The 27,709-nt window shown below is 43.2% G+C and overlaps 1 protein-coding gene across 4 annotated transcripts in view; it reads right to left on the bottom strand.

Annotated features, from left to right (window-relative positions):
- RAB27A (RAB27A, member RAS oncogene family) overlaps window positions 1–27,292 on the bottom strand; it is an 86,832-nt gene extending 59,540 nt beyond the window's left edge. The window contains exons 1-2 of one of the 4 annotated variants that reach the window (XR_004274852.1): window positions 25,503–27,292; window positions 6,605–6,724 (exon numbers count right to left, since the gene is read on the bottom strand). The gene's annotated coding sequence lies outside the window, so the exon portion shown is untranslated. Of the gene's footprint in view, window positions 1–6,604; window positions 6,725–6,772; window positions 8,857–25,502 lie in introns of those variants that run through there. The other 3 variants (XM_032297397.1, XM_032297399.1, XM_032297401.1) reach the window with 3 other exon arrangements.
- Window positions 27,293–27,709: the final 417 nt, after the last annotated feature.

The following is a 27,709-nucleotide window of genomic DNA, read 5'->3' as shown; positions in this document are numbered from 1 at the left end:
AAATGAAAAGGAGCACTTATTGAAAGATATCAGAAAACAACTCTGTAACACAATTCTGGAGTCTTCAGTCTTACAAAAAACCACATTAAACATCATAAGAGAATACAACATTTAGTTCACCCCTGACTCTAAAGAGTCCCTCAACTATAGCCAGCATTTGTTCTTGGTTTTTTCTTTTTCTTTCTTTTTTTTTTTTTTGAGACAGAGTCTCGCTCTGTCACCCCGGCTGGAGTGCAGTGGTACAATTCCAGCTAATTGCAACCTCCACCTCCTGGGTCCAAGTGGTTCTCCTGCCTCAGCCTCCCAAGTAGCTGGGGGTATAGGTATGCATCACCACGCTCAACTAATTTTTCTATTTTTAGTACAGACAGGGTTTCGCCATGTTGGCCAGGCTGGTCTCAAACTCCGGATCTCAGGTGATCGGCCTGCCTCGGCCTCCCAAACTGCTGGGGTTACAGGCTTGAGCCACTGCACCCAGACAAAATCTTTATTTGGTGATTTCTACAAACATTTAATCACTTTTAGATTTTTAACATTTTCCAACCTCTATAAGCTAGAATACATGGGCATCTGTTTTTTAACAGAAATTTTCAGCTGTTTTAGAGAAAAATAAACTTGGCTCAAATGACAAATGGAAATTATCAAAATTACAAAGCATAGGAGGATGTGGGAAAGGGTTGTAGTGTTCACAACACATATGAAAGTATTTTCCAAAAAATGTATATTAAAAGTCCTTCAAATATAAATTAAATGCAAATTAAATGCAAAATTAAATGCAGAACAGGATACACATACCTATCCAAAGCTGTTAACAATTTTAAATGAGGTTTGATAAATAAATTGGCCTCCACCAATGATCCAAAGATATGCTAGTGAAGCTTCATGCCACTGAGGAGGGTGAGAGCCTGGTTTGAATGACTGAAATTTGGGGAGCAGTTTATGAGCATATCACATAAACATCTAACAAACAAGCATTGTGGATATGCCACTACATTAAGAACCAAGAACGTGGCTCTAAAAGAGCAACAGTCTAATAGGTGAGCTGTTTGTGGAGATGCCAAAAGAAAATGCAGTGAAAGGAGAACTATAACGGAAGTATGCACAAGCCATCAGAGAGATGGGAGGCTGGGGAGACAGCACCAGAGGGAGGAGAAGGAGCCCACAATGCCTAAAGAGGGAACCAGAAAAACTTCACATAGGGGATCTGAGCCAAGGACTCAAGTCCGAGTGTGACTGACCAGGCACACAGAGGGACAAGTGACAATTGTGAACAGTCTAAAATTACACAGTGCACAGGATAATGTGGGGAAGGACTTTACCTCACATGTCAGTCAAATAAGCATTATCCTTTAAAGATAACAGAAACTACAAGCAAATAATTCTTGATGCCAGTCCAAAACACGTAACTGATTTTTGATGGAATTTGGTAAGGAATGCCCAATGTTCAAGTTTTTTTTAAAAAAAAATGGCTGGGCACGATGGCTCACAGCTATAATCCCAGTACTTTGGGAGGCCAAGGGGGGTGAATCACGAGGTTAAGAGATCAAAACCATTCTGGCCAACATGGTGAAATCTTGTCTCTATTAAAAATACAAAAATTAGCTGGGCATGGTGGCACCCATCTGTAGTCACAGCTACTCAGGAGGCTGAGGCAGGAGAATCACTTGAACCTGGGAGGCGGAGGTTGTAGTGAACCGAGATTGTGCCAATGCACTCCAACCTGGTGAGACGGCAAGACTCCATCTCAAAAATAATAATAATAATAATAATAATAAATATAGTAATAGACCAGGTTTAAATCCATCAGAAAGGAACATGTCTTGGGCTGACTGATGCAGATGGGTAAGGATTTGAGGGTTTGCACTTGCAAAGGTATAAGAGGCTAAGGTTACTCATGATGCATTAAAGGACCTCAGCAGTGGACATGGCTGAAGGGGTGCATGGAGGTCAGGGGGAATGTGTCTAGAATAGAGGCTGAAAACATGGGAAAGTGAGACCTAGGACTAAAAGGACTGTGACATGGCACTAAAAAGTTTGTGTGTCACCCTGTGGGCAAGGGAAGGCCACCACAGGCTTTTTACACAGGAGAGGAGCATGAGATGTGTGCCTTAGAAAGATCTCTATGGCAGCCACATGGAGAACAGACATAGAGCAACAGGAGGCTCTAATGTAACCAACTGAATGTTTGTGTCTTCCCAAAATTTGTATGTTGAAATCTAATCCCCAACGTGATGGTCTAAGGAGGTAGGTCCGTGGGAAGTAACTAGGTTTGGAGGATAGATCCTTCATGAAGGGGATTAGTGTGCCTCTAAGAAGAGGCCAGCGAGCTGTCCTTCAGCCTTGTGAGAATACAGGGCAAAGTCCAGTGTCTGCAACCTGGAAGAGAGCTCTCACCAAAATCCTAGCATGCTGCCACCCTGATCTCAGACCTTCAGCCTCTAGAACAGTGGGAAATAAGTTTCTGTTGTTTGTAAGCTACCCAGTCTATGGTACTTTGATATAACAGTTTGAACTGGCTAGGACATATGGAGAGAGATTTTGAGGGTTTGAATTGTGTCAGTGACAGTAGGCATGAAGAAGAAGGGATTACTTTGAGATATACTTAGGAGGTGGAAATCAACATAACTTCTTAACAGACTAGTACAGAAATTAAAGATAACCAAAACTTTTGGTTTGGTAAATAAATGGTGTATCATTAACCAAAAAAGAAAAAGATGGTTTGAGAAGGTGATAATTATTCTAACTACCATTGAGCACTTTTTTAAATCCTTTCAAGTACCAACTCATTTACTCTTCACAACCACCATATAAGGTCCCTAATATGCAGATGGAAAAAAAAAATGCACAGAAAGCTTAATAAATTTGCCCAAGGTCACAGAGCCAGAAGTGGCAGAACCAAGATCTGACTCAGACACACTCTCAACAACCACATTACACTGTACGGTACACAACCAGTTAAATGTCCCTCATGTCTGAGGGACATCAAGTAAGTTGTGTTTAACTGGCATTTGGAAAACAGACCATGTTGATGGCGCTGGAATTCATAGCTAAGAAGAAGATAGCTATGAATTCCAGTGTCATCAACATGATTGTATTTTCTGAGGCCATGGGAAAAAAGAGATGGACATTTAGAGTGAAGAGAAAACAAAAATATAAGCAGCAGCAAGAGATCCAAAAAAAAACACTAGGAAGGAGTTTTTTCAAGCAGTGATGGTCCACAAGCTGGCTCAGTTGCCACAGCACAGAGGTACACACTTGAAGCGGTCTAGACCTTCTCCGTACGAAAACGGTGGATCCATTCACTATTTGCTGGATGAAAAGATTTACCATCTAGCTATTTGCTGGATTTACCATCTAGCTAAAGGAGAGCTAAAGGATTCCAGCTTAGATTATGTCATCAAGAAAGGAAGCCAGATAGAGTATAAAACAGGAAAAACAAGAAAAACACCAAAAAAAAATGGATGCTCTCAGCTGTTGAAAGGATGATTTATACCCATGTGTGAGCAAAGCAGCTTCTGCCTCCAGAGAAGTAGCAGCAAAGCTAGCTCATCTCTCAAGCAGTGCCCCATGTCGTTCATCACCCACTTCCCCTACCTGCCCCCCAGCCTACACCATGGGTCCTCTGCCAAGAGGTCAGGGCCCCAGCCACGCTGCAGTAACACCAGAAGTGTACAAGAAAACATGCTGTTGCATAGACAGTACAAATAAATATTGGCTCCCCTCCTGTGATAATCAGCTTTTGTTTTTAATGGGCTTCATATGACTCATCAGCTATCGCGTATGCCATAGCCTGAGCTCTGGCTCTAAATCAAACAGGTTCAAAGGGAGGAAGAAAGGAATGATAGCAAGCGATGAACAGATATCTCAAGAAGCCTTAGTTCTAAGGAGTAAAAACAGAAATGGAGGCAGGGAGAAGACAGTTTCCAGCTTGAGCACATAGGTACAACGGGTCCAGAGAGGAAGGAAGCGGAAACAGCCGCAGAGAGGCAGCCTAGTTGCCATGGCGCCAACCTGCCAGCCAGCAAGGTTTCATCAGAGCGTCCCTTTCTGCTACAGTTCCTGTCTTGTGGGCAGCAGAAGCACCAAGAAAGAAGAAAAAATGGTTGTTTGTATTCTTATGGCTTCAGGGTCATATCTCTATGACCTAACACTATTTCTAGAAGTGACAAAGAGAAAGTGGTACGAGACAGAGAAAGTAGACAAGAAGCGGGTAAACTCCTTTGGAATGTATTAAATCCAACTTCATTCTACGGATAAATGTCCTCTTGAGTAAACACTCATCCCCAAAACCTCTTTTTTTTTTTTTTTTGTATTTATGATCCAAGTATCTTGACAGAGAATGTCAGTTTTTTATCAAGGCTCTTTCCCACAGTGACTTCTGATAATGGGGCTCGGGGGTTCCTTCCCAGGTGAAAAGCATGAGTCTGTGGCAAAGAAAACAAAATAATGTACTGTTTGGTCAGCAGGCTGGAATAGAAGCCACCTGGAAGGATGCCTTGGCACTAATACAAATCAGCAAATGACTTTAGCACTTCTGAGCCTCAATTGCTTCATCTGTGAAATGAGGAGAATGCACTAGGTGAACATTAAGTCCTTCCATTCTCTTAAACTATGCTTATGGGAACTCAGGGAAAAGGAGCCCTTCCACATGTCTTTTTTTTTTTTTTTTTTTAAGACAAGGTCTTACTCTGTCGCCCAGGCTGGAATGCAGTGGCACGATCTCAGCTCACTGCAACCTCTGCATCCCGGGTTCAAGCAGTTCTCCAGACTCAGCCTCCCAAGTCACTGGGATTAGAGGCGCACAACACCATGCCCAGCTAAGTTTTCTGTTTTCAGGAGAGTCAGCGTTTCACCATGTTGGCAGACTGGTCTTGAACTCTTCACCTCGGTGATCCACGCCCCTCCACCTCCCAAAGTGCTAGGATTACAGGCTTGAGCCACTGCACCCGGCCTCCAGGTGTCTCTTGTAGGAATTAAGCTGTCCATGTGTCAGGACCCTGATTGTGCTTCCAGGGACACACAACTCAATGGAAGCAATAAGTAAACGCATACACATTCACAAAGTTAGATCCCTATATTTGATTAGACCATGGGTTAGTGGGCAGGGACCATGTCTTATGCATCTTCGCACACGCAATAACCAGCACAGTCCAGGTATTGGGCTTAACAAATGTTTACTGCATGCATTTTGAGGCAGATCTTTAAAATGTCATATTATGAAACTTTTCAAACATGCCAGTTATGGATTGAATTGTGTTCCCCTAAAATTCACATGTTGAAGCCCTAACTCCCAGTACCTCAGAATACAATGTTTTTTGGAGCTAGGACCTTTATAAAGGCGATCAAGTTAAAAAGAGGTCATTAGGGTAGGTCCTAATCCATCCTAATGGTCTCTTTACAAGCAGAGGAACTGTGAACACAGTTGAGGATGACATGAAAAGACAAGGAGGATGAACACAAGGAGGATGACATGAAAAGGCATAGGGAAAAGACAGACATCCACAGCTAGGCAGTAAGGCCTGGAATGGATTCTCCCTCACAGTCCTCAAAAAGAACCAAACCCAATGACATCTTGACCTTGGAATTTCAGGCTCCAGAACTGTGAGGCAATACATTTCTGGTTTTAAAATCACATAGTTTTAAAGCCACCCAGTTTATGGTACTTTGTTATGGTATCTCCAGTAAACTAATACAATATCCAGAAGTAGAGAGAATTCTATAATGAAACCTCTCATCGCACTCACCAACCAGATCTTTCACTCCGGCATACTTCACTTTGCATCTCTAAAATATATGGACATTTCCTTGCATAACAACCATACCATTATCAAACCCAACAGAATTAACACTAATTTTAAAAGAGATTTAATTTCTAGAAGAAATAAACCTTATCCTAAAATACACACTTACAGTCCTCCTCTAAAGCTATTAACACTATTAGGCCAGGTGCAGTGGCTCATGCCTGTAATCCCAGCACTTTGGAAGGCCAAGGCAGGTGAATCAGTTGAAGTCAGGAGTTGTAGACCACCCTGGCCAACATGGTGAAACCTTGTCTCTACTAAAAATACAAAAATTAGCCAGGCATGATAGCACGGGGTCCCAGCTACTCACGACGCTGGAGAAGGAAAATCTCTTGATCCTAGGAGGCAGAGGTTGCAGTAACCCGAGATTGTGCCACTGTACTCCAGCGTCGGTGACAGAGTGAGACTCTGTCTCAAAAAAAAAAAAAGCTATTAACACCATCAAAAACAAAACACCAATAAGCTTGAATTTTTGTCAACCCTCAGAGGATAAGCAAGACTCTCAGAATAATTCAATGTCTTAATTAGCTCTCATATTCAACATATTACCTGAAAATAAAAACCTACGTTACTTTATTCGAGTACACAAAAAAAAGGAAGAATGCAGTCAGTATGCATACTCAAATGCACTTTTCAAACTAATCCCAGGAAATTCAGCAGACATCGTGAAGTCTTTAGTTTAAAAATAATATGTGCAATGGTATTTTATGTTAAATTGCACGTAATTTAAGCACATGAAAGTTGACATGACAGAGCTCAAAACCAGTACCAAAAGAAAAAAAAAGATAAATACAAAACCATACCTTGAGAGGGTAGAGAAACGCTTGTTGTTATTTTCTAAAATGTTAGAGACCAGAGTTACCAAGACTTCAACAATTGACAACTTCCAATCACATGTCCTCTTCCGGAAGGTTACTCTTTATCTAATGTTAAGACAAAGAAAAATATTAAAGTCAGAATGGCCTACTTACAAAAGTTTTTCAAAAGAGCCTTTTGAAAAGCGGTTCGCTCCATCAACTTTCAAAACAGGCATCGCTGTAAAAACCCACAATCCAGCTAATTAGTCTCAGCTGTTCGTCATATGGCACTGCAGACCAGTCAAGTGATTTTTGCCCCTTTCAAGCTTACCAGGTTCCAATTCGACTGGCCTCTCAGACAGAGGGAGGCTTTATTAACTTCTGCTGTTAGAAGACTAGTACTTCAACTCTTTCTTCCTCCCACTTACGCCACGAATCAAAAACGTAGAACATTTGTTTTCTTGAGAAAACATTTTGAAAAGTATTGTGTTCTCAAGGCCCTTAAAGGTTATATTCACATTGTTGCTTACAAATGCAAAGCCTGATCCAAACAAACAATATGGAAGATCAAATGGAAGTGGCAGGAGGGATGGGGCTAGATTACTTACCAGACCTTGCAGCTGGCCTCCAATTCCTTAAGTAAAACTGCCTACAATGGAGTCCACCCAGATATCTTGCTGGTACCTCAAATCCAACATGTCCTATACTCAACATACCTACTTTGCTTTTCTCCATAACCTTGCTTCAAACCCACTTCTCTTCCTGTGTCTTGAATCACACAATCCCAAAACACACAGCCAGAAATCTGATGGTTCTCATTAACTCCTCCCTTTCTGCCCCTCCCACTTCCATTTGGCCAACAACTCCTAAGGATATTCATCGTCTTGCCCTTACTCCAAGTTTGTATTATTTCTTGGATGGCTGTAATTAAACTACTTATTTGGTTTTCTGGTCCCCATGTATTCTTGCCTCTGATCTCTCCTCCACACCACACCCAAAGTGATCTTTCCAAAAGGCAAATGAGAGTCCATCACTCTCCTGTCAATGGCTCCCCTCAATCTCCACAATAAAATCCCTGCTCCTTAGGCTTCTGCCTTCAGTATCACCTGCCTCCTGCCTATAAGCTCCTAGAGTGCAGCCACCAGAACACTTTGTAATTCTCTAAGTTAAGTGGTTCTCACACTGTGGTTCCAAGACCAGTACTATCAGCACCTTCTAGGAACTTATTAGAATTGCACATTCTTGGGCCCACCCCAGTGAATCAGAAATTCTGAGGATAGCGCACAGCCGTCTCTGGTTCAACAAGCACTCCAGGTGATTCTGCTACACACTAAAGTGTGAGAGCTGCTGCTCTAAATCCACCAAGCTCTGTTCACCAAGACTGAGCTCCTTGACTCCTTGTGCCAGCAAAGCTGAGCCAAATGCACCTTCTCTATGCTTCCTGTTTCTAGAACTGGTCACCCCTGTATGCTAATTATTCATTTTATTTCTTGATCTTTATTGTTGGTATGTGACAATCTTGAAGACAGGGTTTGTATCTTGTTTTTTATTCATTCACCCCCACAATCACTTATTGAGCACTTACTAATTATTAGGTAAAATGTTGGACATATAACTAATGAATCTATCCCTTGCCTCTAGGAGAAGCCACACTTTCAATCTGGCAGCTCAAAGTGTCACTGAAGACTCAATCTGTTCAATCTAAAAATACCACCACCAACCTCAAGAACAGTGGGCAACTGAGAAAAGTCTGAGCACAACCAGTCTGATACCTCTTCTCATGCTGAACAAAATGGAATTTTTGTTTCATACCTGATGAAAACTCATGAAAATGCACCCCTTTCTCTTTTATGTCTCACGGCAACATCTAGAATTTTGAGAATAATTTAGTAAGAAAATGTACCAAGATTTTTAAATCCTAGATTAAAATTCATTAGACTTAACTTCCTTTAATTACAAGTTCATATTAGCAATTCTCAAGCCTTAGCATACATAGGAATCTCCTGGGGATCTTTCAAAATGCCAGTTCTGATTCAATATTCCTGTAGGGGGACCAGGAGTCTATATTTCTAGTAAGCACCCAGGTAATACTGACATTCCTAACTCTGGAACTATACTTTGAATAGCAAGTGAAATTAGGGCAATACCATTTTTCATAGTCTGCTTAAAGCCACAAAACCTTTTTTGGATGCTTTTGCATTGAAAGCTTTCTAAAATGTCTTTCAGACTTCAGAATAAAGATGGCATGCTCAACATGTACATGCAGTTCTGCTGCCTCCCAAAATCTCACTAATAACAAAGAATGTTTTATTTTCTTTTATTTTTTTTTTGGAGACGGAGTTTCGTTCCTTACCCAGGCTGGAGTGCAATGGCGCGATCTCGGCTCACCGCAACCTCCGCCTCCTGGGTTCAAGCAATTTTCCTGCCTCAGCCTCCTGAGTAGCTGGGACTACAGGCATGCGCCACCATGCCCAGCTAATTTTTTGTAGTGACGGGGTTTCACCATGTTGACCAGGATGGTCTCGATCTCTTGACCTCGTGATCCACCCGCCTCGGCCTCCCAAAGTGCTGGGATTACAGGCTTGAGCCACCGCGCCCGGCCAGAATGTTTTATTTCTTTTAGACATAAACTCACAAGGACAAAGATCAGGTAATGGAATCAACAAAAAGGTAGAAGCTAGAATCAACAAAAAGGCAGAAGCTAGAGGTAACGGCTTAACAGACCTAGAAAGCTGACTCTTTATCTGCCAGTAGGGAAATCTAAGAAGCAACTAATCACAGAAGCTCCAGAAAGTCTCAAGTATTCAGAACCCCAAACTTCTGGAATTTGGGGGACAGAAAAATTCGGACTCAAAACAGACTCAGTGGTGGTCATCTGCTTAAAAAGCAGCTCAGCACACCAAGAGAAGAAGAAAAGAATGAAAGAACTACCAGACAGACAGAAAATAACGAACAAAATGGCATAGTCTCTATCTATCAATAATTACTTTAAATGTAAATGTATTACATTCTTCAATTAAAAGACATAGAGGCTGGGCATGGTGGCTCACACCTGTAATCTTGGCACTTTGGGAAGCCAAGGCAGGCAAATCACTTGAGGTCAGGCCTTGCCAACATGGCAAAGCCCCATCTCTACTAAAAATACAAAAAGAAAATTTAGCTGTGCAAGGTGGCAGGCACCTATAACCACAGTTACTCAGGAGGCTGAAGCATGAAAATTGCTTGAACCCCAGAGGCGGAGGTTGCAGTGAGCCGAGATGGCGCCACTGCACTCCAGCCTGGGGGACAGAGCAAGACCCCGTCTCAAAAATAAAAATAAATAAAAGACATAGAATGACAGAATCTATATAAAAAATTAAGATACAATTATTTGCTACCTGAAAGAGAGTCACTTTAGATTTAAGGGCAGACAGACTGGAAGTGAAGGGATGGAAAAAAATATTTCATGCAAATGTAAACCAAAAGAGAGCAAGGGTGATTATACTTCTATCAGAATAGGCTTCTAGTAAAAAACAGTCACAAGAGACCAAGAAGGTAGTTGTGTGGTGACAAGGGAGTGAATTCATCAAGCAGATGTATCAGTTGTAAACATGTAGGCACCCAACATCAAAGTACCTAAATATATAAAGCAAATATTAACCAAACTGAAAGGAGAAATAGATAACCATACGATAATAGTAGGGGATTTGAATACCCTGATTTCAACAATGAACAGATCATCCAGACAGAAAATCAATAAGGAAACAGCAGTCTGAACAATATTAGGGAACAAATGGATTTAACAGACATATCCAGAACTTTCTATCCAACCATAGAATATACATTCATCTCAAGTGTACATGGAGTATTCTTCAGGGTAGAACATACAGTAGACCACAAAACAAGTCTCAACAAATTTAAGAGACTGAAGTTATATTAAATACCTTTTCTGACCACAATGATATGCAGCTGGAAATCAATAACAAGAGGAGAATTAAAAATTTCACAAATATGTGGAAATTCAGTAACACACTCCTGAACAGCCAATGGGCCAAATAAAATCAAAAGGAACTTTTTTTAATCTCGAGATACATGACAATAGAATACAGCATATTAAAATTTCATGGGATTCAGCAAAAGCAGTTTTAAGAGAGAATTTTATAGTGATAAATGCCTACATTAAGAAAAAAGAAAGCTCTCAAGTAAACAACCTAAGTTTATACCACAACAAACTAGAAAAAAGGGAACAAACTAAGCCCAAAGTTAGAAGAAGGAATGAAATAATAAAGATCAAAATGAAATAGACTTAGGCCGGGCGTGGTGGCTCAAGCCTGTAATCCCAGCACTTTGGGAGGCCGAGGCGGGTGGATCACGAGGTCAAGAGATCGAGACCATCCCGGTCAACATGGTGAAACCCCGTCTCTACTAAAAATACAAAAAAAAAAAATTAGCTGGGCATGGTGGCGCACGCCTGTAGTCCCAGCTACTCAGGAGGCTGAGGCAGGAGAATTGCCTGAACCCAGGAGGCGGAGGTTGCGGTGAGCCGAGATCGCGCCATTGCACTCCAGCCTGGGTAACAAGAGCGAAACTCCGTCTCAAAAAAAAAAAAAAAAAAGAAAAAAAGAACAAAAAAAAAAATGAAATAGACTTAAAAAAATAGAAAAGATCAATAAAACTGAGACTGTTTTTTGAAAAATTAAACAAAATTGACAAAACTGGCTGAGCATGGTGGCTCACGCCTATAATCCCAGCGCTTTGGGAGGCCAAGGCATGTGGATCACCTGAGGTCAGGAGTTCGAGACCAGACTGACCAACATGGCGAAACCCTGTCTCTACTCAAAATACAAAAATTAGCCAGGCGTGGTGGTAGGCACCTATAATCCCAGCTACTCAGGAGGCTGATGCATGAGAATCACTTGAGCCCAGAGGCAGAGGCTACAGTGAGCAGAAGTCATGCCACTGAACTCCAGCCAGGTGACAGAGTGACACCCCACCTCAAAAAAAAAACAAACAAACACAAAAGAAAAGGCAGCCTATAGTTGGGGGGGAAATATGTACATCTGATAAGGGGTTAATATCCAAAATAGACAAGAAACTCATACAACTAAATACCAAAAAATACCCCTCAAAAGAAAAAAAAACGTTAATGGGCAAAAGACCTGAACTGACATTTTTTCAAAGAAGACATAAAATATGGCCAACAAGTAAGCGAAAAAGTGCTCAACATCACTAATCATCAGAGAAATGCAAATCAAAACCACATTGATTTTGATTGCTTCACATTTGCTAGAATGGCTAATTTTTTTTTTTTTTTTTTTTTTTGACATTGGGTCTTGCTCTGTCTCCCAGGCCAGAGTGCAGTGGCATGATCTCAGCTCACTGCAACCTCCACCTCCCAGCTTCAAGCAATTCTCCTGCCTCAGCCTCCCGAGTAGTTGTGATTTCATTTTGATCTTTATTATTTCATTCCTTCTCCTAAAATGTCAAACTCTCCAAGTATGGTGGCTGCTCCTACAGCCCCAACGACTCAAGAGGCTGAGGCGCAACAATTGCTTGACCCCATGATTTCGACGCTGCAGTGAGCTATGATCACATCACTACACTCCAGCCTAGGCAGCAGAGTAAGATCTTGTTTCTTAAAAAAAAATCTTTTTTTAATTAAAAATAAGTACTCAAAGTCACAGAAGCAGAGAGCAGAATGATGGTTGCCAGGGACTGGGAGGAGGGGGAAATGGGAAGGTCATAGTTAGGAAAACAAGTTTCAGTTACGCAAAATAAATAAGTTCTGAAAAACTATTATACGGCATAGTGTCTATAGCTAATAATACTGTATTATAAACTGAAAATCTGTTAAGAAGACATATCCCATGTTAATTGTTTTTATCACACACACAAAAATCCAGTAATAATAAAGGAGGCAGGAGAAAACTTTGGGGGTGATGGATACGTTTATGACCTTATGGTTTTAGGGGTGAATAATTATCCCCAAATTCATTAAGATGTATATATTAAATATGTACAGCCTTTTATATGTCAATAATACCTCCATAAAATAGTTTTTTAAAATAAATTATTAAGTAGGGGGAGGAAAGGATGAATGAAAAAACAAAGGAACAAATGAACAAACTCAGCCCCTAGATCCCAATCCCCACCCTTGCCAACCTTGTGACTTCTCCATCTCTGCCTGAAGTCAAAAATTTATCCTCTGAAGAGGGCAAAACCCTCAGAGGGTCTCTGAGGCACACGAACTTCAGTGGAGACAGGGGTAGGTGGTGAGACATCACATAGTAAATATTGAGACACCCCACTGCCCCCAACTTCCCACCAGCATAACTGGACTCCCAAAATGCAGGCATACTTCATAGGCAGGTGGCTAAAGTGGTCTTCTCTGGGGATTCGGCCCAACCCATGAGGGAAGGCTTAAAAATAAAAATGATGAGGCCATGACATACTCTTTTATTTCTTTGAGGAGTCTTGCTCTGTCGCCCAGGCTGGAGTGCAGTGGCACAATCTCAGCTTACTGCAACCTCTGGCCCCTGGTTCAAGTGATTCTCCTGTCTCAGCCTCGCCTGGGATTACAGGCGCCCACCAACACACTCGGCTAATTTTTGTGTTTGTAGTGGAGATGGGGTTTCACCTTGTTGGCCAGGCTGGTCTTGAACTCCTGACCTCATGTGATCCACTCCCCTCGGCCTCCCAAAGTGCTGGGATTACAGGCGTGAGCCACCATGCCCAGCCCCATGACATATTGATCTAACTAAAATTATAATTATTTGGGGAGAAAGAGGAGATGAAATGGTACACTTCTGTCAGGGGTAGATGGAGGAATAAGCTAAATTCTCTTCTTCTGTAATAAAGTATCAATAGATAATGCACTAAAAAAATTACTGAAAAATTGACCATAGAAATATTAATGTGTCATTTAAACACTAGATGTGTAAACTATTAGCAAAGTCAGCTAATTGCAACAGTTCAGTGGTTAACTCTGGGGAGCAGGAAATGGGCTGCGGGAGAGGAGTCTACTGGGTTTTTGTAACAGGCCTGGTAGAACAATGTCCACATATAACCTTGTTAAATTTGGCCGGGCGCGGTGGCTCATACCTATAATCCCAGCACTTTGGGAGACCGAGGTGGGCAGATTGCTTGAGGCCAGGAGTTTGAGACCAGTTTGGCCAATGGAGTAAAACCCCGTCTCTACTAAAAATACAAAATAATTAGCTGAGCATAGTGGCGGGTGCTTATAATCCCAGCTACTCAGGAGGCTGAGGCAGGAGAATTGCTTGAACCTAAGAGGCGGAGGATGCAGTGAGCTGAGATCGCACCATTGCATTCCAACCTGGGCAATAAGAGCGAAACTCCGTCTCAAAAAAAAAAGATTGTTTTGTATGGATTGAATTATGTATACCTATAAAGTACCTAAAACTGTGTTTGACACAAAGAAAATTTTCAATAGCTATTCCGTTTAAGGTATGTTTGCCCCCATAATAAATGTCTCCTCTGACAACTGTATTGATTTCATGTCTTCTGTTAATTTGTATTTCCTTCTTCCCCACCTTCACCTTTGCTATCAGTCAGGCAGCTACCCTTCACCACAGTAGTACTTTCCTGGGACAACCCCTAGCCTTTCTGATGTGCTATTTTTAATTGACAAGGCACCTGGAAACCAAATAACCAAGGTTATTAGAACTGTGTGTAAAATGAAGGAAAACTGGCACCAAAAAATGTTCTGAAAGTTGCCTTGTAAGGAAGGTTGGCAATTTTCAATATATTAACCATCTGTCTAAATCAGAACCCTTTGGCCTTACTAACAATTGTGGATCAGCAGGCTGGGTGACAGTGGGACCAACCATCCTCGTTTAGTGGGGACTGTCTGAGTTATAGCACTGAAAGTCCTGCATCCCTGGAGACCACATCCCAGCATCGGGCAAATTACTTAATCCTCTTGAACCTGTTTCATCATCTGTAAAATGAAGGGTAATATCTGCTTTGAGGATTAAATGAGAAAACGTTTGTATTCTTGAGACATGGTAGCTGTAGCTGTTACACTCACTTGCATATTGTTATTATCAACTCTAATATCAGGTAGAGAAAGAAAGTAGTCTTAGAAACATAACCTGTAATTTGCTTTATATACAGTGGACTTCAGGAAGCTGCAATATTTGCTTTTGTGAATTTCCTTCCCATGTTGTAATACACATTTTGTTTCAGGGACTAAGACATATTGAAGAAATTTAATAGTTCAACATTTCTGAGTTCTCTACTGGACAAAAGCTATCTTCTCACAGACATGACTCTTTTACACTATGGGAGTGGCCACTTCTAAACTTGGGGGCAGAAATCAGCCTGTCACCTCACAAAAAAGGACATCAGTCATTATATCTGAAATTTGTTTTCAATTTTCATTTCACTTTTTTAACTTCATAATGGCACCAAATTATTCAGTCTTCTGATTTACTTTTAAATATGTCAATTCTATCTGCGAAAAATAAGGCCTTTTATCACCAAACAGATGAAATACCATTTCTGACCTCAAAACCCGAAGCAACTCACCACTCCACAGTTACTAATTACAGCCTGAAGGAAATTGCTCGCATCTATGCATCCCACAGACACAAGGGCAAAGTTGCTATAAGAACAGTTACAAACTTTAGGATAGAAAATGAAAAGGATCACAAGTTACGCAAAGCCAAAATATGGCCTAGGAACCCTCTAAGAGGCAGTAGAGAGAGCAGAAAGAGCCAGGCAGGTAAGACTCTTAATGAAGGCTCCCAAAGCCTCTCCTCCCATACTCAAGTTTCTTCTCCATTCAGTGTCCAAGGCCTGTAAGCACAAAACACAGGAGAACACAGAACCTCAGAGAAGCCTTGAGGGGCAACTGGTCAACCAATTAGGGCAAGTGAAAATGGACCCAGGACTGGCAGCAGAATCACCTAGGGTATTTGATGAGAATCCAAAATTTTGGGTTCCATCCCGGCCTCTGAATTAGGATCTCTGTGAGGGAGGCCTAGGGAATTTGCATTTGTAACAAGCCTCCCAGGGGCTACCTGGTTATACACAATAACATTTGTAAGTCCCTGCTCTAGAGAGACAAACAGATGGCAAAAAAGTACAACTATAGTCACGCAAATAACCTTCAGGTCAAGATCACATTAACCTCTACCACCCTCAGACACCAAATCTGTAAAATAGGGATAATATCACTGATGACCTAGCAATGTGGTTGTGAGAATTAAATGAAATAAATAGCAGCCTCACACACAGTGCCTCACATACAGCAGGTGCTCAATAAATACTAGTCCATTCCCTCACTGGTGTATGGCATTCTAATGAAGACTTACAACAATCGTTCCTGTTTTGAATAACCATCTCCAAGGAAAGCAGATGGCTAGCTTAAGTTAAGGCCTCAATGCTGATGACTCATCAGCTACAAATGCCAAGGTCAGCAGCTTTAACCAGTGGTTGAGTCAGGAAAGGTAGCTGTAGACAGTGGTTCTCAAGATTCAGTGTGCATCAGAGTCACCTAGATGGCCTTAAAACACAGACCCTAGGCCCCACCAGAGTTTCAGATTCAGTAGGTCTGGAGTGGGGCTGAAAATCTGCATTTCTAAGTTCCCAGGTGGTGCTGATGTTACTGGTCCTAATCTGACACTTGGTGATAAAAAAAAAAAAACAACTATGCTGTGTATGTTTCCTGTTTGACACCAGACTGGTTAGTTACATGTAAATAGAGAAAAACTAAGAAACCAACGATTTCCGAGGCTGTGCTGCCTCTGCCCCTGAGAATCTTACCATGTTTTTTGAACAAGGCATAGAGAGGACAGGGAGATCTGAGTTCCATCTACCCGCTCACTTGCTGTGCGACTCTGCATGAGACATATGATCTCTTTGAGCCTGAGTATACTCAGGCTGGGAATAAAGGTGAGCTAGGCACTGGTTCCCAAACCAGGTTGTCCACCATCAATCACTAGGGCAGTATTTTAAAGAAAACACGGATTCCCCAGCCCTAGCCACAAACCTAATAAATTAGAATCTCCAAAAGAGAGACTAAAAAACGTGTTGTTGTTTTTGTGGGTATGTTTTAAACAAAAGCTCCCTATGCGATTTTCATGTACAGTCAGTTTTGAGGAGCCATTATCATGGCAATCTTTCTCCAGCATTGAAGTTCTTGTGTCTTTTTGATTTCCAGTTCACTGGGTTCTGAGTCTATGCTTACCAAGGAGCCTTATTCTTTTACATTTGCTTCATCTGGATATTCTTCCTAAAGGAAGCATACACTTTCCTCAAATAAAATAATCTACTCTGCTTGGCAGTTCCATTTCTCATATACCAATAAACTGGCATTCTGGTTTCATTTTAAAGACAAAGTCCAGGATGGGTGTAGTGACTCATGCCTGTAATCTCAACACTTTGGGAAGCCAAGGCAGGCAGATCACTTGAGGTCAGGAGTTTGAGACCAGCCTGGCCAACATAGTAAAACCCCATCTCTACTAAAAATACAAAATTTAGCCCAGCAGAGTGACATGCTTCTGTGGTCCTAGTTACTTGGTAGGCTGAGGTGGGAGGATCCAATTGAGCCCAGGATGTTGAGGCTGCAGTGAGCCGGATGACAAAGACAAGAAAGAACGGAAGGGAAGGAGGAAGAGAAAGAAAGGAAAGGAAGGGCAAAGGAAAGGGGGAACAGAAGGGAGAAGGGAAGGTAGGAAAGGAAGAGAAAACGGGAACAAAAAAGAAAAGAAACCAGAGGCCCTTACAGACCACAGCTACATATTTGGATCTTATACCTACTACAATGAAAGCAACTAGGGGATATTAAGCAGAAGGATAAGACTTGAATTCCTTTAATTTTTTAAAAATTAGGCTGTGCACGGTGGCTCACGCCTATATTGGGAGGCCGAGGCAAGCAGGTCACGAGGTCAGGAAATCAAGACCTTCCTGGCCAACATGGTGAAACCCTCTCTCCAGTAAATTCAAAAAGTTACCCGGGTGTAGTGGTACATGCCCGTAGTCCCAGATACTTGGGAGGCTGAGGCTGGGAAATCGCTTGAACTCAGGAGGCAGAGGCTGCAGTGAGCCAAGATCGCAACACTGCACTCCAGCCTGGTGACCAAGCAAGACTCCATCTCAAAAAAAAAAAAAAAAAAAAAATTTATTTCAGCTCCCTTAAGAGTGTGAATTCCTTTTTTTGGACATCACTGGCTTTGTGTGAAGCATGGGCTATGGCAGGGAGGGGCAAGAATTGGAACAGAAAAGCAGCAGTACAGGCCTTTGACTAGCAGCTGGCACAGGGCAGGCACTTGCATATTTCTGCACTGCTTTAATAGGGAAATCGTAATACACTTGTTTCACCTCCTATCCTATTTCAGAAGAGTTCAAGGAAGAGACCCTGGGTGTTAGCAAAGTTCTATCTAGAAGTTACTTCCTTTGAACAACACAAACAATTTTGGATTGTCACAGTACTACTGACTCCAATCAAGAAGTATTAAAGTAAGAGCATAAAAAGAACACACCAGGGAGCCAGCAGATCAGGCTTCTGGAACCATCCCTGCCATCAATTGTGACCTGAGGCACAGATCTGGACTTCTGGGAGGGGAGCCTGGGCTATAATTTCCAATGTCCCTAATAGCTCTTAAATTATAAAATTCTGTAAGTGTAACAAATGTGGTTTCCTTATCTGGGTGGCAAAATGGGCTGATGACTCAGGGTGAGGTTTTTTGTTACTGATTTTCAATCTCTCAAAGCTCTAGTTAAGCTAGAATCAGGGTGTTAATAAAGACACTGTCCAGTTTTATTATCTCCTTTCCAGGGTATGGTGGTCAGCTGGAAATCTGGGAAGTAGACATTCCTAGCAGCTGAGAGCTTATCGTGCAGAGGCTGAGAGCCCAAATCCCTGTGTAACCCTTCAGGTACATGTTCTCTGTGGTCCCCTGCTCACGTGGCTTCTGCTTGTGTGGAAGCACACAATAGACAGGCACTGAAGACCAGCCTCTCACTTCGTCCTGCTCACAGGCTGTTCCCACAGGGTCCACTCCTCTCCTATGGCCAACTTGGCACCTCCATGAGAACCCCATTTCACATGATCCCTGGGGGCAATGGTTCTCAGCCTCAACTGCAACTGCCGATCAGAATCCCTTGTGGGGACAATCAATCAATAACAGCCTGAGCCCTTCCCCACATTGACTGACTTAGAATTGGGGTAAGGGAGAGGTTAGAAAGACAGCAGTGGTAGAATTAGGCTTACTTAGCTTTATACGATGGAGAGAATGTCTAGCTTGGGAAATTGCAAGAGAAAGAAGTTCAATGAGTTGTCTAATGCAGGGTTTCTTAGTGTCGGCCACTGTTGACATTTTAGGCAGGATAATCCTTTGTTGGGGGCTGTCCTATGAACTGAGAATGTTTTGTGGCATCCCTGGCCTCTACCCACAAAATGCCAGTAGGAACTCCCCAGTTGTGACAGTCAAAAATGTCTCCAGACATTGCTAAATGTCCCATGTGGGGTGGGGCAGGGGAGAAAATCACCCCCAACTGAGAGCCACTGGTGTGATATCACATAGTTAATAATCAGCAATATGGAGACTAAAAACCAGCCTACTGATTCCTGACTGTGTTGATTCTTCCACATTCAAGCAGGAACTCTGGAACACAGGAATGAGCCACTCACTGCCTGAGGACGTACCACAACCCACTTCACTACACAGCCCTCTGTGCCTAGAGCAGAGGTGGGGCCTGGGAGAGCTGACCTTGTCCCTAATGAGAAAAGCCACAGTAGGTCTTCAGCATTTGACTGTGAGGACACTACCTTATCCTCTCAAGCACTGCTAAACCTCTTCACTCATTCTTGGAGTGTTTTCCTTGTAATGACAAGATTTGTTATGAAAATCGCTATATTCATAATGATTTCTTAGCAAGAAATAAAGAAATCCTGATCACAATCATGGGTTATATTTTAAAATTCTTTGCTATTGCAAAGAAACATTTAAGTCATGACCCATTTCTGTATGTTTCATTTCCCCCTTTATTAGCGCTGGTACAGCAAGGAAAAAAAGTACCCTATGATCATGTTTAATTTGCTGATTTAGACCTTGTCTTTGCTTTTAATGACACAAATACACAGGAGATTAGCATTCAGCCATACCCTGATAGGACGTGACTGGCCACACATGTGGTGGGATCAGGCCGAGGTAGATAAACTGTAGCAAATAAGAGTGAACAGATTTTTCAGTCTCTTGGCAACTAATTGTATTACTATGCTTTGACCTGGCAGCTGGGAAGACTTCATATGAATTAACCAATGAGGCTACGAAAAAACAAGATTAGTGGTTCTGAAATACGGTATTCAACTAGCAGTGAGAGGAAGCATGTTCATTTTCAAGGCTGCTTTCTTAAATAGGTACAAATTATAAAAGAACAATAATGAAATCCTGTTTAAAAAGATCTCTAATGAACAAGTCAACAGAAAATACGTGTCTGTCTGCCTTGCTCCTTGTCATATGTATATCTTCCATACTTATTCTAGCAAATTACAAAGGGGTGAGGAGTTTGTGGGAATAGGTCACTCGAAGCAAGCAGGCTTTCATAAGATAACACTTAGTTGCTGTGGAATTATACTTAGTAAGACCACCTTAAAGCACCTTACAATAAATACTCAAGAAGGTCAAAGGTGTCAACAAAAACCACAAAAGGAATTAAAAAAAAAAACATTAAACTACAGGCTTTCTGGTATAACAGCTGGGAAGAGACCCATATGGGGCTTTCAATAGTCATGGGGCTCTCAGAGAAAAGTCAAGGTGTCTCATGACAATGGCTTTGGCTGCCACATGTTGGATCTGGGAACTGAAGGACAGAATGATAATGAGGTGATCCTGAGTGGATGACTAGAAATGTGATTAAAGGTCAACATGAAAACATAAGCAACTTTTTCATGACCTCTTAATAAGGGAAGGGATTATGCAGCAGAACAATTACTGGTCCCCGAGTCCCACTTCCAGCTCTGCCACTAATTCTATGTGACTTTGACAAAGTGACTTACCTCTCTGGAGTAAATTCCCTTAACTATAAAAGGCTAGAGCAAAATGAAATGTTCTCTAACTTGCTTCTAATTCTAATACTCCTTGGGTTTACAAATTCTCTCTTTCTTTTAGATGGACACGTCCACAGTCACCAAAATGAGCCACGGCTCAACAATTCTTTGAACGTTTTCAGGATCGATGTATTTCCTATGCATAAACATAACCTCCAACCAGGACAGCCAGATACAAAACAAGACACCCAGTTTGCATTTTGGATAAACAACAATTTTTTAGTAAAAGTATGTCCCAAATAATGCATGAGATATAGGGACAAAATTAGTCCGTGTTTATCTGAAATACAAATTTAACTTTTTTTGAGTTTGCTAAATCTGGTACCCCACCTCCATCCCCACATTAAAATCAAAAGTCTCACTCCACACATATGGGAGGCTGGCTGACTAAACCACTAAACGGTAAACCTGTTTCAGGACAGCAAATACAGAGGAGAGGAAAAAAACAACAGGAAAGGAGGAACAAAACTTTCAGCATTCCTCTGGAGTAAGAGAGGCATCTGATCTTACTTGACAGTAAATAAAATACGAGTGTTACTAGACCTCAATCATGTAAGTACCGCACAGAGTCCAAAAGGAGCTGAATGCTCTCTGCTCCACACACCTTACCGTACCCGCATAAGTAAATTACAAACCCTTTATCTCTCACTCCAGTTCAGTGCTTATGTCTGCAACCAAGGTAATCAGCTTAAGGCAAACCAAATCATAAACTCAAACTTCCCGTCCAAGAGGCAGACGAACAAATAAGGTCCGAGCAAAAATCTGCATGTGGCATAAAAAGTGAAGGCTATAGAAGGGAAAAATTACTTCAAGAACCAATCTCGTTTTAGTAATGGCAAGACAATTTTGCTTCTTAGGGGCCTGGTCAACGTGGTGAAACCCTGTTTCTATTAAATAAATGAATAATTAAATAAATAAGAAATGAACTTCCATGTTCTTAAATTTCCAAGGCACCTCACTTTTGCTAAATCAGCACAAGGGGCCAATACTCTAGAGAGAAGCGCTGAGTGGTCCTGCTCAGTTTGCCCAGGATACAGAGCAGAGGGCTCCCATCTGCCACTGTGGGAAGAACCAGAAGCCTCACGTTTCTACTTATTTGACCTTTACCTTTTTAAGGAAGATATGACTATTATCTTTGGGAAAGTAGGACAGGAGAGGAGAGACTTAGGAGATGTTGGTGTATCTGTAGACATTGCTTCTCTTAAGAAAAAAATGTATGAAATTGCGGGAAAGAAATAGCAGAACGGTCTACACCCATGCCGTCCTGAACATGCCTGATCTCCTCTGATCTTCGAAGCTAAGCAGAGTTGGCCTGGTTAGTACTTGGATGAGAGAAATAGCAGAATGGTCCCTATTGCTCCGTCTTCCATTCGCTTTTTCACTAGTTCAACATGTATTTTTTTGAGTGCTTAATATATGTCAGAAACCATTCTATGTACTATGGACATCACAGTGAACAAGGCAGGTTCCTGGCCATCATGGAGCTTTTCTTCTACCAGTGAATGACAAATATTGTGTGTGTGTGTGTCTGTGCGCACGCGCCTGTGTGTGTATGACAGTTCTATAAATACTCTAAAGAAAATAAGGCAAGGTAACAGGGCAGAAAATGATGGGATGGATGAGGGGCACTATTTTAGGTGAGGTGATCAAAGAGAGCCTCTCTAGAAAAATGACTTTTCACCTAAATGAAATAAATAAGAAAGCCATGCAGACATCTGAGAGGAAGAGCATTCTAGGCAGAGAAACAAGTGCAAAGGTCCTGAGGTATGGCTGGAGCAGAATCAGCAAAGGAAAGAGTGATAGCAGATGAAGCCACACACCATGCAACGGTGCTACAGATCATGGTGAGGACTCTATCTCTTCTTCTGACATAAAAAGCCATTGGAGAGTTTCAAGCAGAGTGACATAATAGATTCCGGCTGCTGTGTTAAGAATAGAGTGTGGAGCAGTGAGGGTGAAAGCAGGGAAGCCCTTTAGGAGGTTTTTGCAGTAATCCAGATGACAGAGATGATAGGAACTTGGGAGGAGCAGCAAAAGTGGTGAGAAATGGTTATCATCCTAGATGGTATTCTTTATATATATATATGTATAAGCTACTCCTGAGTAGCTGGGATTACAGGCACCCACCACCACGTCCAGCTAATTTCTGCATTTTTAGTAGAGATGAGGTTTCACCATGTTGGCCAGGCTGGTCTTGAACTCCTGACCTCAGGAGATCCACCTGCCTCAGCCTCCCAAAGTGCTGGGATTATAGGCGTGAGCCACTGCACCCAGCCAGATGTATTCTTAAAGTAGAATCTGTGAGATTTGCTGAGGAAAATTTTTTTTTTTTTAAACAGAGTCTCACTTTGTCGCCCAGGCTAGAGTGCAGGTGTGCAATCTTGGCTCACTGCAACCTCCACCTCCCGGGTTCAAGTGATTCTCCTGCCTCAGCCTTCTGACCAGCCTGGCCAACATCGCAAAACCCCACCTCTACTAAAAATACAAAATCCAGCTTCCCAAGTAGCTGGAACTACAGGCATGTGCCACCACCATTCCCGGCTAATTTTTTGTATTTTTAGTAGAGATGGGGTTTCACTGTGTTGGCCAGGATGGTCTCCATCTCCTGACCTCCTGATCCACCCACCTCGGCCTCCCAAAGTGCTGGGATTACAGGCATAAGCCACTGTGCCTGGCCTGCTGAGGAATTTAATGTGCGGTATAAGAGAAAGAATCAAGGTTGATTTCAGGGTGTCTGGTTTGAACAACTGGAAGAGTGAAGTTGCCATTCACTAAGAAGGTGAAGACTAGGGAAAGCAGCTTTGGGAAAGAAAACTCAAAAGTCTGGTTCCTGGAGATTGTTGCCCACTTCAAAATCCTCATATCTATTCTAGAACCAAAGCAACAGAAATTGAGAAGCTGACTTTAAATTTCATATGGAAATTCAAGGGGCTTGGAGAGTCAAAACGATCTTGAAAAAGAACAAAACTGGAGGACTCACATATCCTGATTTCAAAACTTACTATGAAGCTATGATAATCAAGGTGGTAGTATGATACTATCCTCAGAAGAGACAGATAGATCAATGGAATAGAATTGAGAGTCCAGAAACAAACTTTTACATTCTGGTCCATTTATTTCAACAGAAGTGCCAAAACCATAAAAAGGGGAGCAGTCTTTTGAACAAACAGCGCTAAAAGAACTGGACAACCACATGCAAAAGGTTGAAGTTGGATCTCCCATCTCATCATATTTAAAAATTAACTTTAAATGAATCAAAGAACGAAATGTAAGAGCAAAAACTATAAAACTTTTAGAAGAAAACATAAGTATAAATCTTCATAACCTTGAATTCTGCAAAGTTTTCTTAAATTTGACATCAAAAGGACAAAAAACAAAAGGAAAAATGGGCTGGGTTCCATGGCTCAAGCCTGTAATCCCAGCACTTTGGGAGGCCAAGGCTGGTGAATCACTTGAGCTCAGGAGCTCAAGACCAGCCTGGCCAACATAGCAAAACCCTGTCTCTAGTAAAAATACAAAAATTAGGCAAGTATGGTGGCTCATGCCTGTAATTCCAGCTACTCTGGAGGCTGAAGCAGAAGAATCACTTGAACCCGGGAAGTGGAGGTTGCAGTGAGCCGAGATCATGCCACTGCAACAGAATGAGACTCAGTCTCAAAAAAAAATAAAAAAGGAAAAATAGATTATACTTCAATAAAATTAAAAGTCAAGGCAGGTCATGAAAATTAAGAAAGGAAGGAAAAACAGGAAGGAGGAAGGGAGGAAGAGAGAAGGGCAGAAAAGGAAAAAAAAAGTAGGAATGAAAACTTAACGTAAACCAACATAAAATACAGAAACGAAATGATCCTCGGTCAAGGTCTTTGAGTGTTACATTAACCTTTCTTCACTTCTAACCATCTGCAGAAACTGCTTTCCAGATTGTTTTTTCCCTCTAAAGCTTTTGGAAGGCCGAAGGAAAAAAAAAAAAAAAAGACCAAGAACAGTGGAGAACCGACAAATTTAATCAGCAATGATTACAGAAAACTTAATAGCACAATTCTATAATCCCTCTGCCCCCAACTCCAACATCCGACTGATCAACTAACCATATCAAGTGAGAAGTCATCCAGAAGGAAAGAACAGCTGTTAGCTGTAGGAGTGAGGAAGAGGACCCTGTGGCAGAAGACGCTGAGGCCATGTGTGCCCAGGTGGCCAGCAGGAGCAAAAAGGCTGTGAAGGCTCCTCAGTCCAGGGCTCACAAGATTCCCTTCACTTCAGGCCTGACTTTGATGAGCTGGTGATCTACTGGGACAGAAACAGGCTTTGACAATAGTTAACAAAGCCTGTCATCACGTCAGCCCCAGCACCAGTCCCGACCGGAGGGCCTGGCTGCCAGGTAGGGCTTTCTGTCCGGCCGACAGAAGGGAGAGCCCCTCCCTCGCAGCTAGTCTGCAGTCCAGACCCTCACCAACCGCAGGCGACCAGGTTAAATAGTCAAACTGAAGGCAAAAGAGGGAGGAATGAACTGGGGGGCGTGAGGGAGGTCGGCGCCCTTCCTCCTCTCCCTCCAGGGACATGTCCTACCCCAGATGGGCACCCTCGCACCTGGATGCCACCCCGAGGCGACCTGAGTCCCTGGCAGAACCTGGGACCGCACCTGACCAGCACCGGAAGGTTGTCATCCGTGGGGTCTGCGCTGAGGTACTGGGAGAGAAGCCACTTTTCCGGCGGGCGGAGTCGCCAGGAGGAGGAGAGAAAGGGCGTCGCAGCCTGCGACCCCCGCCCCAGGGCGGTCCCGCGGGGACACCTCGCTCAGCGCCCCCGGAGGGACCGGACCCGCCGCGCCTCCCCGCTCCTCGGGCCCCTCACCTGGCTCGCCCCGCCGTCCTGTCCCCGCCCGGCTCGGGTCCCTGCGCGCCGCGTCCACCCGCCGCCGGCCTTTTTGGGTCGTTGGCGGGTATTTTCCGTCTGGCCCCACATCACTTCCCGTAAAGGAGAGCGAGGTGGGGCGGGACCTTCTCTCCTCCACCTCCCGCCTCCTCCTGTCACCTCCCGAGCGGCCCCCGCCCGGCGGTCGTGCGGGAGGGGCCGTCGCGCGCCCCCCGGTGGCCGCGCCTCCGAGGGGCACTCCTGTGAACCCCGAAAAGTCCTCGCTCGCCTCCTTTGTCCCAAAACTAGTCTCCACGGCCCCGTTCTGGAAGGCGCGGGACGGTAAAGGTGTGTTTTCGTTTTGAGACACAGGAGGGACGTTTACAAACTGCTCCAAGGACCGGTGCACGGCGAAGTGTCGTTGGGGACTCTCCCCAATTCTCCTCCCCCAAAAGCCCTGTTCTAAAGTTGTTTTCCAGGGCATCAGATCGCGGTCGCCACCGTAGCAGCCGGAGGTGCCGGGCGCCTGCATGACTGCCCCGCCCGGGGTTCCCGAGGTCGCGCGGCTCCTGAGGCTGCGCCCCCGGCCCGGCCCTGCCCCGCCCCCGGCTTCCCGCCCCTGCGGCTCTTGGCTCAGGTCGGCCTGGGCACTGCCTTTCCGGGCCAGGGAAAGTTCGGGATTCCTGGAAATGACATGGGAGAAAAATAAGTACAAATTATCTCAGAAAAAAAAATCAGTGTAATTCTGGGATGATATGGCAAATGGAGTCTCTTTTCACACTGTCAAGTTGGCAATATAAAAACCACTGTAAATTTCTAAGAGTGTTAGAACAATTAGTTTAAAAAGAAGAAAACTACAGCATGTTAAGGAACCGCCTCTGTTGGGAGAAACCTGCGCGCGTTTGCTGCCACCCAGCGGCTCTCTTCTCCCAGCGCCGACGGCGTCGCTGGGGCCTGCGTGGCCGTGAACCTGGGACTGCATAGTGGTTTAGGCCTCCTGGTTCCTACTCAGAGACAGCCAAGTTCATCCGCCTCAGTGGCCTGGAGGTGTGAACAGCAGCCCTTAGGGCTGCCCCTATAGACTCTAAGGCAAAGGCCCTCTGAACCAAATATTTCCACGTCTAAGCAGAGCTAAATGTTCAGAAGCCTTAGACCGGCTCTTCTTCTGCCATCTAACCCACTGTCCCAGGCCCACCTGGCCAACTGCATTGTCTTTCCATTCTGTAGCTACTCACAGTTTGCATTACAGTACAGTTAGCTTCTCACATAGGTTCAATTTACAAAATCACATATAGGATGAACCAATAGTTGGCAATTTCATACATTTGATACAACATTGCCAGGCAAACATAACACAGTAAACTCAGATTTAGACACAAAAGATTAAAAAAAAAAGAGAGACAAAAGATGTCATGACCAGTTGATAATTTCAAGAGCTGTTCCCGTGTGAGAGAGGTCATCCGATTATTGGTGAGGTTAGGAGAGAAAAAGTAGTTCATGTCTAGAGGAATAGTCCTGGGAATCACTGACCAGCTAAAGTCTGGGAAACCAATAATGCAATAATTGCTAATGGCTGGTATGGCGCAGGCAAAGCACCCCTTCAGCTTTCCCCACTCCTGTGGCCAGGCAGGGCTGTCACCAGGAGTATACCAGGCAGGAGATCAGAAAACCCAGGGTGGCGCTGTGGTCCATTCATCACCCATTCATTCACTCATTATCGAGTCAGGCACTGTATGAGTAACCAGGGTAAATTGGTCCCTGACCTCACGACCTACCTGAGAAACCAGGGAATAAGTGGGTAACTCTGATAGTGATATAAGAGCCTCAATAAGGCCGGGCGCGGTGGCTCAAGCCTGTAATCCCAGCACTTTGGGAGGCCGAGGCGGGTGGATCACGAGGTCAAGAGATCAAGACCATCCTGGTCAATATGGTGAAACCCCGTCTCTACTAAAAATACAAAAAATTAGCTGGGCATGGTGGCGCGTGCCTGTAGTCCCAGCTACTCAGGAGGCTGAGGTAGGAGAATTGCCTGAACCCAGGAGGCGGAGGTTGCGGTGAGCCGAGATCGCGCCATTGCACTCCAGCCTGGGTAACAAGAGTGAAACTCCGTCTCAAAAAAAAAAAAAAAAAAAAAAAAAAAAGAGCCTCAATAAAGAAAGTTACAGAGTGTTATTGGAGCTCAGATAAATGACACCAAATCAAGAGAA

Source organism: Sapajus apella, unplaced genomic scaffold, assembly GCF_009761245.1.
Source record: "Sapajus apella isolate SASKATOON/1434 unplaced genomic scaffold, GSC_monkey_1.0 scaffold37, whole genome shotgun sequence".
Lineage (NCBI taxonomy): Eukaryota > Metazoa > Chordata > Mammalia > Primates > Cebidae > Sapajus > Sapajus apella.
This window is presented reverse-complemented; position numbering and strand designations above follow the sequence as displayed.